Here is a 12,138-nt window from a genome sequence, read left to right on the forward strand (position 1 = left end):
AAGTTTCCTTTTTGCAAAAGACGTAGATCAGCTTTCATGTTTGATTGGATCGGCTGTCGAGGGGCGTGGCCTATTGGTAGCTAATGCTGATCAATTCCAACCAATCAGAATGCAACACACAGAAAGATTGACAGGTGAACATATTGTGCATTGTCTAATATGTCTGTCAGGAATTAATTATTGAAAAGAAAGAAACAAGCCACAAAAGACTTAAACCCTTGTCATCCCCTTTGCTAACCAATATGTTGGCTTACTTTTGTGGCATGAATATTGAGGGTATATGTTTGTACTTTCAACATTGACCAGCAAGCTCTTTTACTCAATAGGGATTTTTTAACAATTACTTTTGTACAAGCAAGAATTAGATTTTAAATAAAAAAATTCAGGAAATCACTGTTTGTTTAAATTTTGCTAGTGTACACTTTTATTTATTTTATCACTGATCTTGCTTTTACACGCAAATTTGTTTGTCCTATAAAAAGTGTGTGACTTTTAGAAACATGGTTTGCCCTGCAATTTTTTTTCCCAAATATTACTAGGTATCAGAAAGACGTAAGAGCTCAAACACCGATTTGGTGATAGTACATTTCTGTATTATTTGTGTTTAGAGTGTTAAATTACACAAGGAAATAGCAGCTTTAATGAACATATAAAAAGCAGCAATTCCTCGGATACTGTGCAATTTAAGATACATCTTGTATGATGCTAACTTTACAACGACATTCATATTTTACAGCATTGATTTTTCAATTTACCCAAATTTGAAGTACCCTTGAGTCCATCTAAAAGAAATGTTAGAATATTGCTTTGCATTTAAACATCATACAGACATGGAGCTCATAATGTAATACAACAGACTAGTGGTGTTACACAGATTATGTACAATTATAGAGCGTGCAAGTCTCACCAGTTCACATTCACTTTTCATGTGAACATCTTGGTACCAAACACTGACTAGTCTAGCCACAGACTCCCGTCTTTGAATTCACCCAATGAACGGAAGTGGAGGTCAACAGTTTTTTTCAATTTACTATAGTAATCAACTTGCAATATTTTTTGAATGTGTTGTAAATTGGAATGATTTTTTCTTGTTCAGAACCCATTCTTTGCCCTTGACTGGATATACCTAGTAAAATCACCTAGGTTTTTGAGGTCAACTTCCACGCTCTATTGACAGAAGTGGAGAACAAATTGCTGACTTTAGCCTGGTTCATACTTCACATGAAAGCTTGTGCGAAGCAAAATTCATGTCGTCAACAATGGTGGACGCCCTTCGAATGTATTGCTGACATCACGAATTTCGCTTCGCTTTCGCTTTTGCGTGAAGTATGAACCGGGCTTTTAACTATCAACTACATTTTTTCCAGCTAGTAGCTGTGAAGACACCTTTAGAGGCCTTTTCACACTGTCCAAAATCTCCGGGTTGGAACCGGTTCCAACCCCGAGATTTTTTTCAACCCTTTTCCCACTTCTAACATTTCAACCCGGTTCCGACCCGGGTAGCGTGCTCTAGCCGGATCGAAATCAACCCTGGGAGGGACCAGGGTTGAAAATCTCAACCCGGATCGAAATTGCATTTTTCGGCCTGAACCGTGTCGAAAATGACAGTGTGAACCGCCCGGGGTTGAGTCACTCACGGCCGATCCGTGTTGAGTTGAGGCCGACATTTTACCGAAAATCAGTGCATAATATTTCCCCCCACCACTATCGCCGTCACAACACAGATCACGAAACAATTGCTCCCTAATTATCATCCAATAATGTATCGGTGTATGGAGCATCCTTTACCGAGTCTGGGCTTGTATTAGGTCTGCAAAATGTACCCCAAAAAAGTACATTTCTAATGTTAAATAGAACGAATCGTCTAACGAAATGACCAGAGCCATTTTGGAAATATTGCACACAGCTGCGTTGGTGTCGTACAAAAATCGGACTCCCAAATCGGATTCCTTTACTCTCTTATTATTGGCCAAACCCTTTCACGTGACAGGTCCTTCTCCTAATAGGCATTTGCAATACTACCAATGAGTCCGTATTTCACAGAGTAGTAAATTCACGCTGAACATCGGCCTGTCCGTAAGCCTTGTGCGCGCAGCCGCCGCGTGCGTCGCAATGCATTATGGGATTGAGAAAATCATCGCAGCACCCTGTGCCGAATGCGATCCGTGTCGAGAATTTGTAGTGTGAATACACGTGGGCCGTAGCCGGATTGAACATTACACGGTTCACGTAGCGGCCGTTCCCGTAAAGGACAGTCTGAACGTCGCGTCTCTCCGATCCGTGTCGAAAAATACTCGGGCTGAACCGGGTTGGATCCGGGTAGGTTTCAACACGGTTCGAAACGGAGATAGTGTGAAAAGGCCTTAATACACCAGACTTAAATCCCATACTGTACATCTAAAGCCTACAATGGTCTCATATTATATATCTCTGCTGTGTAGAGGATTTTTCAAGAAACTTCGAACAAAAAAACAGCACTTTATTTGGTCTTCAAAAAAAGTTATCCACATTGTGCAACATGTATGCACAAAGATTGGTATACATTTGGAATCAGATGCTCCTAATGCATAACTTGCAACTTTGTTGATCTGTTACTTAGGCTGTGTCTGAAACGGGCTTCTAGAGCTATGGCTACGGCTATTGTCAGATTGTTCCCATGTAATTGTTTTGGGTGAAGACCTGGACAGTATAGCTCTAGCCATATCAATTTTTTTAATCTGTTCATTTGTGCATCAGGTCTTGACCCACAAGATAACCATTCCACCAGCACCTCTGACGTACCAGTGACTGGCGCTGCCATAACGGATCCTTATCACTATCCGACACAACAGCTTTTCACCTCAGATATCTTCAAGATTGAGATCCAAAATCTCCCAAGACACTTTGGATTTGCGGTGAGTTAGATCCCTAAATATTGAACCCTCAATAACAATAACCATGCAGTTTGTGCCTTTTTTAAAAACCTATTTACAGTGGAGAAAATTCAGGGTTATCCATATGTTAGTACCATTACTTGTATATTTTCATACTGAAAAAAGTAACAAACTTGTTCATTTAAAGGAAGGGTAGATCATTTGTCAATTGTGCATTTGTTTTTTCATTTGAAGCTACAAAAGTGCTCAAAATCTAAAAACGGGTGCTTAACAACTAACATGATGAAGTTTTAGCTCTGTGAATGCAGTATATTCCAATCATATATTCTAGGATCTCAGGTTCAATTCAAAAGTTGCTGAGTCATGTTTTATATTGTGTCTGAATTCAGCCCCAGGGACACATTCTCATTCAGTCAATTGCAGCTACGAGATGTCATGCACTGAACTGACGAATAATAGCAACCTAGTGTGCGTCGTGTCGACGCTTGTGCGCACATATTCATGGATTCACCGAATTTACAAACCAACTACATGAACTAACATGATGCATCGTTAAAATTGCTTTCTTTCATTGTTTCCTTTAAAATGACAGCATGCCAGAAAGAATGATTTCACAGGGAGTTTAGTGCCATTAAAACCAAAAGCCTTTTAGCAATAATTTTGTCAGTTACTTTTTGGATAGCTGCAAATGATCTACTCTACCTTTAAACACGAACAAAAGTTTGATTCAAATAATTAAACTATTTAGGATTTGTTAATTTCTGAACCTTTTACATACATACATTGCATGAATACCAGCTGTTCCCTTTACTGATAGTTGGTTGCAATCTGCTCTGGGCAGGCCTGCACATTACTGATGTCATGGTGCGTACATGTATTGGCAATTCGCTGAAGTAAAACACATTTCAACTCCAGCATAATGTGCTGTTAATGTTTCTCGATGTCAAATCTACTTGGCATTCCAATGAAGAAGATGTATGAAACGGCCTTAATTCTGCTCTACACTTTGAACACAGCAAGTTCAAAAGCAGCACTCACTCTACACACTGCTGCCCTTAAAGACAGCTTGCACTTATCAGGTACCAGTGAACATTGTTCTTGACAACTTTCCAAAGATTAAATCCCTTCTGGTTCAGGATGTGCATACTGCTCTCCTTGTGCTGATGGCTCGGTGCCAGTCAGCCCAGGACATTGTTCCTGAGTACTTGCAAGTGACTGATGGCTCTCTGCTGGTTCTGGATGTTCACACTGTTCCCCTTGCATGGATGGCTTGCAGTCAGTCAGACTAGAGCATTGTTCCTGATGAGAACTTGCAAGTGCTGGGATCCCAGCTGGTTCTGCATGTACCTCAACATGCACTTGAACATGCTGCTGACTGTGCATGGATGCCTTGCTGCTGCTTTGCCTGGAACATTGTTCTTGACAGCTGTCCAGTGACTGCTGACTCTCTCTGTGTTGTGCATGCCCTTGGCTTGGTGGCTTGCTGCTGCTTGGCCTGGCAGCACGGTGCTCTTGGTCATTTTCTGCCTGTGGAATCACATGAAGCTCAATCTGCTTCCCTGGCTGCGATGGTCGGCTGGGATTCTGTCTTGGGCAACAACGACAGCACAGTTTCAGGAATGAGAAAGCCTTGACTACAGCTTCACGAAAGTCAGCGTTTGTGACACTGTAGACTAGGGAATTAATTGAGCTATTGGTCAGTAGCAAAATTGTAATGCATATAGACAGAATATTTATTGTCTCTGCAAGTTCCAGATTGGCAACAATCTGAGCAGTTGAAGTAAACTTTGATGCCACTACAAGTACATGAATTGTCATAATTGCAGCTGCAGTGTACAGTGAGTTCAGAATGAAGAAAACAGCAGTGTTGATGATAACCATGCAGAGGACCTTGCCTGCTCGCTTGGGACGGTTCAGCAACAGGGCTGATTGCTTGCGTACTTTCAATACTACATAGATGTACAAAGCAACAGTTGCTATCAAAGAGGCAATGTTGATAATGGAAAGAATCCCAAAGTAGACTTTATTGAAGACAGCGTCTGTTAATGGTACGAAAATCAGAATCACACCAACAATAATTGTTGGCACCCAGAGTCCTGCTGATATCTTTGCTGCTCGAGATTTAGAGGCTTTTCTTTGAACGTTATAGGGTTGCACACTGCAGAGAATCTCTCAGCTGCTATGGTAACCACAAAGAAATTAGAAGTAGCGCGGAACGTGTTTTGGAAACTTGATATTGCCTTTTTGACCAATAAGTTGGACTCTATAGGTGAAAACAGTGCAAATATGAAGGAAGTCATAAAGCAGAGGGAGTCAGCCACAGCCAGATTGGATAAGTAGATGTTGATGATTGTACGCATGGACTTCACTCCAATGACTGTGAAGAGAAAGACGAAGTTTAAGCAGAGGCCGATTGGTGCAATGATTTCAGCACTTAACCATGTTATTTGTTTAGTTCTTTCTTCACTCATGTAAAAGTTCTCACGATGCTTTTCAACTTCAGTTTTCCACCCAGTTGATGGAGTGGAACTGTTTTGGTAGCCATCACCCATAGTTCATGCACAATGTAGCATTGAGCTCCGTGAGCCACATGTTGTTCAGATGCAGCAAAGAATGTTCTTCTCTATTTCAAGATCACTCCAGATTTATACTTACAGGGATTGTAAGACCTTGAGCAAAGTGTAATTGAAACAGAAAGTTTCTTGTTCTTTTCCTTCTTTTCCCCCCAACATTTCTGTTAGATTTTAATGCATGTGACTATCTTGTGGTATCAGTTCCTGTAGCCAAAGCAGATGCATGTGAGTCAGTTTCACTACTTGCACTGACATGAAAACTGAGCATTGAATTTGTTTCAGTTTTAATAATTGGCTCCAGATTAAACATGCATATTGTGTACATGTAATTGTTCTTTTTTATGCAAGTCGGCCCTTTACAAGGCATAAATGCCACTCAATGTGAGGGCTACCGTACAAAAAGAAAAGACAGAAAAAGAAAGAGGATGATAGAAAATGAAGACAATTAAGTTTAGTGTGTATGAGAGATGCATGTTCACATTGTGTTTATACAGGGTGATTAAAAAAAAGAGTGACCCGCACTCAAGATTTTTTTTCACTTAAGCAATCAAATTCTAAGATACACCGAAGAAATATGTCTTAAAAGAGCATGTTTTTCCACTCATCTTAAAAAAAAACAATCACTAAATTTGATCATGCCATCCAAAGTTATGCATGTTTTACTAAAAAGAACCCATTTGTGTAGCTGTCCAAGGAATGCGATAATATTGAAAGCTAAATGAGCTAAGTGAGAATTACAGATTACACACAAGTATTCAAATACAAATGAGATTTTAATAATTGAAATCAAGAGAATTTTTACTATCAGGTTGTGTGTTTTGAATATGAGAAGCAAGTTAACTCTCTTTTTTCTTTGAAATATCGATGGTGATTTTTGTATCTTTTCCTTTGCAAGTTCTCGTTCATTCATAGAGGTGGGAAAATAATTGATGTTTCATTATCCTCATTGGGAGATGTATTATCAGTTCGCAGCACGGTAATTGATAAGTGGTGGACAGCCAAGTTTTGTGATCGTTTTATTGAAATAGACATGAATTGGGAATAAAGTTTGCAATTAAAGTGAAATTTTCTCAGTTAATAGTCAATAAGATGCAGACTTGTATTCGAGTCACAAAACATCGAGTTGAAGTCCGAGTCACATTTTTCGAGTCTAAGTCCGAGACCCGAGTCCTCCAGGTCAAGTCCGAGTCAGAGAGTCACAAAGGTTGAGTCCAAGTCACGAGTCACCTCTTTGTATAAAAAAAATGTACATTTTAGGGAATTCAGAGATTCAGAGTCACCTTTGATATAGTATGGAAAAAGCATTTCAGGTGCTGTAAATTTTCATTTTCCCCCACGGCTTTTCTCTAGTTTTCTCTGGAAATGAGGAGTTCATTTGCAAAAACAGTTATAAAGGCAATTCAGACAAAACTGGTATTGGCCTAACTTTTGCATTTAAAGTTCAGGCATTTCAAATATTTTGTTTAGACTTCTATATACGTGAAAGGTGGCGATTGAAGTTGGACGTAGTGCCGGTTTTCTCCTCTATTTTCTTCCTGCAGAACTTGCATTCTGCACTTGATCTTCCATTGGCAATTCTCATGAAGTTAAGATATCCAAAATGGACAATTTTTGGAGTGGATGCCATCATGATCTTCGTACGTTGCAACTTGCATACATATGTTACCGAAACGGGCAGATCAGCAGACTATTCATATCGCGTTATCGCGATGCGACAGCAATACACGTGTGAACGACAGGACGTCTGACAAGAAAAGTCTGGTACCTTACCCTATCAATCTTGCACCAATGCAGTATTGCGTGTTGATGGCGGGGTACAAGTTTCAGTGCATTGATTTCTATAAGTCAATATATCGGTAACAGGCCACTGCCACGCACGCACCACATCGAGCGCCCTGTACATGTATTGCACAGTAAAGAAAACGATCAAATTATATATGTGCGCGTGTGCAGTGCGGTAATTTCCGTCAAGTCACAAGTCAGTTCAAGTCCAAGTCCGAGTCCGTAGCCCCGAGTCCGAGTCGTAAGTCAAGGTGACTCGAGTCCCAGTGATTCGAGTTGGACTCAAGTCCGAGTCACGAGTCATACAAGTCTGCTAAGATGTACTTTAGGCCAAAAAAAAAAAGTCTCTGGTTTCTGGTATGGAGCTTGCCCCAAAAGTGGTGCGGCGACGCGGCTTTTTTTTTTTTTGGCTTCAAATGTCGGCTGATGACTGCAAATGGTGCCCGACTAAACTTAGTGCAAATATATGGGAGTCCAGAGAGGCCACATAAATCTTATTCTCGATCATAACCCTTCTAAAAACACGTTAAAATTGTGCAGCAGCAGAATTCCAGTCAAACCAGTGAGTTTGGCGGTTTTGAAACATCATCTTGTATTGAAAAAAAAACTTTTTCATTTTGCCGACGCGCATGGCTACCGCGACGCGCGCGCATACCAGAAACCGGAGACTTTTTTTTTTTGGCCTTATCCGTGTTTTTTTTATTAACATAGAACCAGCCAAATATTTTTAACATTTTTTTTCAAATTCGGTCACTTTCTTTTTGACTCATCCTGTAGTTGGTTCAACCATTCACGTGGGAATAAACTTGATGAATACATCCTGAAAATGGCTTTGGGGATAATGACAGTATATGGATGTGATTGGACGGAGGAGCAGGTAGTTGGTAGTTGGTTTCAATTTGGTCATGTTACTGATGACGGACAGTAACATTTACTCAAAACATCTTTAAGCACTAATATTACTTTGTACAAAGGTATATGTAGATGTAGACAACAGCAAATAAAAGAGGAGATTTTCTTTTCTATCAATCCTTGTTGTCTTTTTCCCCAAAATGAATTGTGTTCTTCCCCTGGATGTTGATTTATTTACCCATACAACAATTCTGTACTTCCCTTATGTTTGATATTCAATTTGAAGGAATGAAGTCAAATGGAAGTTTTTATTCACAAATCACAATTTGATTTCTGTTCATCAGTTGCCTTTTTTTTCTTTCCTGGGCAAATGTTGGTTGTCATCTGATCAGAGTTTCTTCTTCACTTTCTGGGGTTGTTGTCATTGCTGACCGGATTAAGTACAAACTGTTACTGCTTGTTTTTCATTGCCTTCTTGATTCAGCTCCTGAATACAACATAGACCTATTAACTCCTTACAATCCATCCAGGCGATTGAGATCTTCTGATGCTTCTTTGCTGGTTGTCCCTCACACTCACAAATCTTGGGGTGATCGATCATTTTCTCACGCAGGTCCTCATCTTTGGAACAAACTACCCCTCGCCATTCGCAACATCTCATCGCTTTCTGAATTTAAAGTTGCCCTAAAGACCTATGTGTTTCAGAACACTCAGAATGTTCTGGTTTAGTTACATTTAATTGTTTTGTTATTTCTGATTTGATATAATGTTTGTTTGCGCCATGAGTGTCATTTATGGCGGATAATGGCGCAGTATAAATTTACGTTATTATTATTATATTATTTGAAATCAGTCTCTGCCTTGCCTTACGATCAAGTTGATGTTGTCGTGTTCTCAGTTTTGTTGATTGAACATCTTTGCAAGACAATTTGCAAGGGCTAACTACTTGGTCTAATTACGTGGTGGCATGGTTTAGTAAAACTTTGCAGTACCACCATGTAGAAGTCTCTTTTGGGAAGATGTGTGGTTCTTTTCAGAACCACACATCTTCCCAAAAGAGACTCTGCATGCCTACATGGTGTTACTGCAAACTGCAAACCTTCACTAGAACGCTGTCTTCCACAAATGTGACAATTGGGAAGGGGAAAGTGTGTTTGTCCATTTTTGTTTGGGGGGGGGAATATAATCCCCAACCCCTTTTCTTCCCCTGACATCCCCCCCCCCCCCCCCCGATTCTATGTAAATATTTCAATGCTAATCATAATTGTATTGAATATATTTCATTGATAGATATAAAGTGTTTGAGGACCTACGTGGATCTGTTTGGGCCTACAATGACGTCCATTCACTGAGCGGATTCGGGATTACCCATCGAGGACTCGAAAAGATAGGAGAGAACAAGGCCAGTTTCTTCGGTAAAATTATCCAGTCGGGTAACACAAACATCTGTGAAGACTCCTTTGCAATTGGTCTGCATCTCAATTCTATGTGAATAGTTGTGAAATTCGAAATTGTGAATTAGAAAGTAGGAATCAACTTTATTCAATTTCATCCATATAATTATTGATCTTCTTTTTCATATATGTATTTTTTTTGTTGCCCTTCCCTGAAGTATTTTACAAACACTGTACACATTGAGTTTTGTCCGAGGGTTTGCAAGAAAAAAATCAACAAGCTTACTTCTGCTTGGACACAAACCCCCAACCTTCTGCTTCCTAGTGCAGACGCATTAACCACTCGACCACTGAGCTTGCGCTTAACCCAACTTTGTTTGTGTAGGAGGTCATTAGTTTGAGTCCCACCTAAGCCTTCGGACAACACTAAGTGCACAGTGTTTACAAAATATGTCAGCGAAGGGCAAACAAAAATCAAATATAAAAAAGGCTAATTTACATCTCATAATTTTTTTTTTCCTGCCCAGGTTCCCATCTGAAGTCCATCCAGATGATCCTTAATAAGACGGCAGACGGTACAGGCATCAACTCCAACACCCTGGCCTTACAGATGAAGGGCCATCCTGAGCTGAGGGACAAGCTTCATGTCGTCACCTCATGGGGGCCTTTGCCTGTCTACCCTGGGGTGGTCAACTCAGAATTACCTGGTAGGTACAGTGGACTCTGTGACCAAGTACCAGTGTTGTAGTCGAGTTACCAACGTCGAGTCCGAGTCCGAGTCCAAGTCTCGAGTCACAAGCCTCGAGTCCGAGTCCGAGACACAAGTCACTTGTTCACCGAACTAATAGTTTTTTTTAAATTATTTTTTGATCCTCCATTCTGTCTTTTAAGTAAATCCCAGTGTATATAGTAGTGTGTGTACATTTTGTTTACAGCCAAAATGTGTTTTCCTTTTAATTCCCATCCCTAAAAAATCTTCCTCCAACCCTTCCCTCTATGTTTTATCATCCAAACAGTATTCCTCAATGATCCTTTCCCATCCCTACGTTAGGTTTTTACTTTTGATGAAATTACGTAACTCGAGTCGCGAGTCATCGAGTTCGAGGAGTCATGGTCAAGTCCGAGTCATTTTCCAATGTGACTAGAGTCCAACTCAAGTCCGAGTCCTAGACTCGAGTCCTACAACACTGCCCAGTAATCCCTCTTAAGAAAAGGTTTAGGTGGAACTCTTGAACGCATTGTCGCCCAACACCTTGTGCTGATGTTAAGATATTTGATGATCATAGTGCAGTGTTCATATAGCACTCTTATACAACACTCTCAGATTGCTCACACTTATTACCCCTGTTCATCAGGCCATGAGAACACTTTCCTGCTATAAGCTCGAGATCAGCCCTATCTGGTCTGCACCCCCCCCCCACATGTACTCAATGGAGGCAATTGTAGTAATGTATCTTGCCCAAGAACACCAGCACCGTGTCCCCTGTCAAGATTGACTCAACATAACATCGTGCATGAGTCAAACACAGGAACCTTTTGACCACAGGACTCTGCATGCTGAATAAAACTCTAATCAAATAACCAACGTATAAACACTGACGTATAAACACTGTATGAGTGTGTTACCTCCTGAGTGAAAGTTGGAAAAAAAACGTTGGCGAGGGGCAAAACCTAACTTGATTTACATAACCCCAACTTAAAATTCCATCTTATGAATAGTTAATGCTATACTATACCTACTGCTATGTACATCAGATTCGAACCAGCCAACTGATTCCCTTAGCTCGGTGGTTGAGTGGTAAGACATCTGCACTAGAAAGTAGGAGGTCTTGGGTTCGAGTCCCACCCGAGTGATTTTTTTCCAACTTTCACTCGGGAGGTACCAACCGTTTATACGTCGGTGAAGGGCAAAACTTAATTTGATTTACATCACTCCGACGCAAAATCCATCTTATGAATACTGAATAAAATGAGTGATACACATGTACATACTTTGCGTAAAGATATTTGTTGTGTGGAAGAGGACAGTACCTCAGACAGTCAGACCACCGTTTAAACAGAAGATCTGACCTGACACGTGTACATGAGGACATACAAGGGCCTCATGATTCTGATATTTAGTACGCTTGTAGATATTTAAATAATGTTGAACCCTGCATCATAGGTCGATCTGACAATCTACGCGCTTGCCAGTATCAGACTTTGAACGGCCTGCAAGAACCTGCCGTTTTGAGTCTGCGTTTAGATTAACCACCATTTTGCTCGTCTCATTTTGAATATTCTTCTTTTTTTTTCCTCAGAGGATCTCAAGACATCTATCACCAGGCATCTTCTCAACATGCATCTCGACCCCAAATGGCAAGCTCAACTGAACCAATACATGGTGTCCAAATTTGTGCCGGTTACACTGGATCAGTACAAAGGATTGTTAAAATAAACAAACAAATGTTCCAATAAACCAAAAAGGGAAACCGACGATTAGTGCATTATGAAATATATTGCATTATTATAATATAACAATTGTAACAAAATAAAGACAGTGTTATATTTTTTAAAAAATAATGATTAATTCATTGTTGAAATCGGTACTCTTAAATTGGAACTTGTCATGATGCAATTTTGTGCTCTAAATTAATAATGCAATATACATATTTTATTATGTAA

General features: G+C 40.1%; 1 long non-coding RNA gene and 1 pseudogene across 1 annotated transcript; one reads left to right on the top strand and one right to left on the bottom strand.

Moving 5' to 3' along the window:
• Positions 1–3,841: 3,841 nt before the first annotated feature.
• Positions 3,842–8,741, bottom strand: LOC119743358 (annotated as a pseudogene).
• Positions 8,742–10,127: 1,386 nt separating this feature from the next.
• Positions 10,128–11,866, top strand: LOC119743542. The gene is made up of 2 exons (XR_005273047.1): positions 10,128–10,181; positions 11,775–11,866. It is a non-coding gene; the product is annotated as an uncharacterized LOC119743542 (long non-coding RNA).
• The last annotated feature ends 272 nt before the right edge of the window (positions 11,867–12,138 follow it).

Source organism: Patiria miniata, unplaced genomic scaffold (assembly GCF_015706575.1).
Source record: "Patiria miniata isolate m_02_andy unplaced genomic scaffold, ASM1570657v1 HiC_scaffold_6, whole genome shotgun sequence".
In the NCBI taxonomy this organism is placed as follows: Eukaryota; Metazoa; Echinodermata; class Asteroidea; order Valvatida; family Asterinidae; genus Patiria; species Patiria miniata.